Source organism: Carlito syrichta, unplaced genomic scaffold (assembly GCF_000164805.1).
Source record: "Carlito syrichta isolate Samal-C Ts95f unplaced genomic scaffold, Tarsius_syrichta-2.0.1 Scaffold307669, whole genome shotgun sequence".
NCBI classification, from domain to species: Eukaryota; Metazoa; Chordata; class Mammalia; order Primates; family Tarsiidae; genus Carlito; species Carlito syrichta.
This window is the reverse complement of record NW_007251765.1, coordinates 106467-110915: the sequence shown is the minus strand read 5'-3', so window position 1 is coordinate 110915 and position 4449 is coordinate 106467.

Below are 4449 nucleotides of genomic sequence, written 5' to 3'. Positions count from 1 at the left end.
AGATGGGGGAAGGTGAGTGCTGCTTCTCCCCGGGCCTAACAGTAGTAATCCAGAAGGAGATAGCAAGAGGCAAGGAGAAAGGAAGGGGACCAACAGGAGGCTTCAATGCTATTGATGTTCAATTTTTAAGTTGGTTGATGGCTCCATGGATGCTTATTTTATCATTATGTTTCATGACTTACATTTATGTCTTGCATATTCTTTCATATCTCTCAAATAGTTCATGATGTCTGAATGCATGGGGTATAGTCGCCCCCATGGGTTCTTGACTTCACCACGAGAAAGAATTAAAGAGCAAGACATGCAGAATCAAAGTGTAGTTTATAATAAAGTAGAAGGCACATTCAAGGGAAAACGTGGGTGTTTTAGATGTTTTAACAAGATGCTTTATGTAAATCCACAATGATGATTAAACAAACTATTCCATAAGCTAGGAGCAGAGGACTGTAGGTATCTGATCATGAGTTTTGATCACTATCTTTTAACCCTTAAAGTTTACATGTTACAGTGTCATGAGGACCCTCTAAATAATGGAAAGTTACTCTCTAACAATATCTGAACTTTTCTGAGACCATCATGCCTCTTCACTTTGGGTAATTCCTAATTGTCTGTGATTTACTGCACTAGTAGTCTCACATTCCAACTCTTAAGGTGGTCAGGTCTGATATGCCTAGCCTGTCAGGTGAAGGTTTTGTACTGATAAGAAAAAAGCCTGGACAGTTAACCATTCTGTTGTTTAATTATCTAAATTAGGCCTGCCTAAGAAAACTTGCCTAACTGCATCTGAGCTATGTGCTATGCTAACTATGCCTGCCTCAGTTCATAGTGAATAAAAGTATTTGGAAACTTGACTAAATAGGTGAGAAGGAAGTCTAAGATTTCAAAATTAGTGGGTATAAATCTATTATGAGTAAATTTTTTTTTTTTTAGTTGGAGTCTCTCTCTGTCACCCGTGCTGGAGTACAATGGCATGCTCATGGCCACTGCAGCCTTCACCAACTGGGTTCAGTTGATCCCTTCACCTCAGCTTTCCAAGTAGCTAGAACTGGGCTTGTGCCACCACACTCAGTTAATTTTTTTTTTTTTGAGTTGGAGTCTCACTCAGTCGCCCAGACTGGAGTGCAGTGGCCGCTCCCGGCCACCACAGCCTCGACCTGCTGGGCTCCGGCGATCCTTCCGCCTCAGCCTTCCAAGTAGCCGGAATTACAGGCGCGCGCTACCACGTCCAGCAAATTTTTTGATTTATTGTAGAGATGAGGTCTCGCTGCCCAGGCGGGTCTCGAACCCGCCGGCTCAGGCAATTCACTCACCTCAGCCTCCCAAAGGCGCGGGATTACAGGCTGAGCCACCGAGCCCGGCTACTCAGCTAATTTTTTGATTTACTGTAGAGAGGAGGTCTTGACAAGTTGCCCAGGCTGGTCTTGAACCCTTGGTCTCAGACAATCCTCTCACCTCGACCTCTCAAAGTGTCAGGATTATAGGTGTGAGCCGCTGCACCCAGCCTATGAGTAAGTGTTTAAAATTTTTCTGATACTTCTTTTGCTCTGTCATATATTTTCTTTCCTTCTGTGGAATCCTGATTTGTCAAGCAAACTCCAGCTAAATTTGTGTTATAAAAACTTTTGCTAGGTCTGTTAAAAGCCCTGTACAAGGAACATGAGAGCTTTCTAATAAATAAAGCTGCTTGATGACAATGTTTGTGAAGCTTGTGTCAGATGATATCAAGTTTACTCAAAAGATAAAGTGGAACAAAGTCAAAATTGGATCTTTTATGTGACTTTTTCACTATAGAAACATATATGTTTTTATAGGAACGAGAGAATTTTGATTATGCAGATGGTCTCAGTTCTAATCTTTTCTGTTCTTTCTCTAGCAAGAAATTGTTGAAATGTTGGCCAAATTAAAATACTGTTCAGCAAATCTTAATAAACAGCTTGAGGTTTGGTTCCTTTCAAAAATTTGTGGTCCCTTGACTTAGAGTTACTTTGTTTAGTAGATGAATAGTTGGATGGAATATCCAACTTTGGAGACAAAATCCACAGGTCCTCTGAATTCATTGTTGGGGTCCTTCCATAGAGAGCAGTCTGGCAGCTTTGCTTTGGTCTAGGATCATTTCTTTTGCTGACAGATTTTCTAGACTTATTCTTAGGTTGAAAAACATAAAAATGGTGTTTGAACTGAAAGGAAACTACAACATTCATGAGTGAGTCTCCCTGTATGAACTGAGATACAGTGTAGCCACTTCTGAGTGTATAAAAACCTGAGGCAATAGGTTCAAAATGGGGAACTCAACAAGGTAAATTTCCTGAATTGTCCCAGAGGTGCACCTGCCAGCCAGCCCTGAGTGCCCTGCTCCAAGGTCTCTCTGGGTAAGGGTTCAGAAGTTCTGGTCTTTACACTGAAAAAGCCTTAAGCTAAGAATAGATTCAGTTTGAGCGTGCTGCTGAAACCACCTTCTAAAAATGAATAAGAGTCACAAGGTTAGAATGGTAGTGGGGGCCTGCATTCTGTTAGGATAGCTAAATCATAAGGTCCTCTTTGACCTTTCCTCTGTCTATGCATATCCTAGCCCTGAGGCTGCCTGCGAGGTTAACGAACTTGTTCTGCTCTTGAGGAACAGTGGGTTATAGGTGGTCCTGACCTACTTGACAGCATCTAGAAGTTTAATTGATTGAAGGGTGTGAGCAGCTTCATCACTAGGGATTTTCCCCACCACATCCATTGTTCACAAGATTTGTAACTTCCCCAAATTGCTCCTATAGATAACATAAACCTAAGATTCACGTTAGATGTTTTTCAGACTCTGCATCCTGGTAGACCATCTGACCTCAGTCAGACCAGTGACCTGTGAACTGAATACAGAATCTGACTTGGTACATAACGACAATCCAGATATTTCTGATTTTATTCCCAACCATCCCCTACGCACCAAGTTACCCTAGCCTTCTGAGTTCTCAGAAAGGTTGATTTGAGAAATCTCTCCCATCCTCCTTGCTCAGCTGCTTTGCAATATTAAACCTTCTCTCTACTGTGACAGCTGCTGTTCCGGTATTGGCTTTTCTGGGCAGCAGGTATAAAAATCTGGGAGGCTGTAACAGTGCTACCCTGTGTGAATTGTGAAAACACCCTGGATAAACAAAGGCTGAGTAGTCAGAGCGTGTGTGTGTGTGTGTGTGTGTGTGTGTGTGTGTGTGTGTGTGTGTGTGTGTACTTAGCGATAGAGTACAGTTCAAGAACTTGTCTGTTAACACAAATGAATACATAGATGTTGTTGATGCATAAACATTGGAAATTGGTATGCCACAGTTAATCTGGGACAGGGGTTGCTGTCTTAAGGACGGACTTAGAACTCAAGGAGGAAGATACTTCAAGAAACCCCAGTGCTTTGAATCTCAGCTGAGGGGACTTCAAGAATCTGAAAGGCCAGGTCTTCAGCAAAACTGGATAGCCAACCCAACCTGCTCTTTCCAGCCCTCCCGACAAAAAGACGAGAGTGATCAAGAGGGATCAGAAATGGTTGTAGATTTTGTCATTCCAAATGAGGGTAATATTTTTTAAACATTGTATTTATGAGTAACTTTTAATACAACAAGTTGCTTATTTTAAAAAGTAAAGAATTGAAAGCACATGACCTACAAGCCATGTAATTTGTGCAAATGTTTTGCAAACTAATTGAGTAGTATTTGGGTGTCTCAAGATCTCAAAAATGATTGTTTAGAAAATGTTCCTTCTACGCAGTAAATAAAATCCTTAATTGAAAACACAAATCTTCCACTGATAAAAGGTGTAAAAACAAATTATTTGAAAACATCCGTTTGAAAGAATGAATATGGATAAGCATGTTTTATGTGCAAACCTAAAGATATAACTTTGGTATTGCAATACATCAATAAAGCTATGATGTTGTTATGAATTAATCATTTTAACTAATCATTTTTTCAGCATACTCTTACATTAGAAAAATATTAACATACATGCTCTGCAAAAAGCAGCAGCATTCAGACAACTTATATTATGATGTAATAATAAGATGTCTTTATATGGGCATGCACACACACATAACTACATGTATGGTAACACATACACAGTTACTCCATGCCTAACTCTTAAGTGAGAAAAAAAGGTGTCGCTTTGAATCTCAATTCCCAAAGACCACAGTGTCTAAACTGAGAATAAAGGAGTTAAGCTACTACTTTTTCTTTTTTGGTAGAGAAAAAAAAATCATATATGGGTTCCATTACTTGTCATTGGAGTAAATTTTATAATTCCAAATCTTAGAATTTTTATATTAAGTTTAAAGGTAATGAAATATATGATATAACCAATCTAGGAAAGTTAGCATTTCCTTTTTTTTTTGAGTTGGAGTCTCACTCTGTTGCCCAGACTGGGGTGCAGTGGCCACTCCCGGCCACCGCAACCTCGACCCGCTGGGCTCCGGCGATCCTTCCG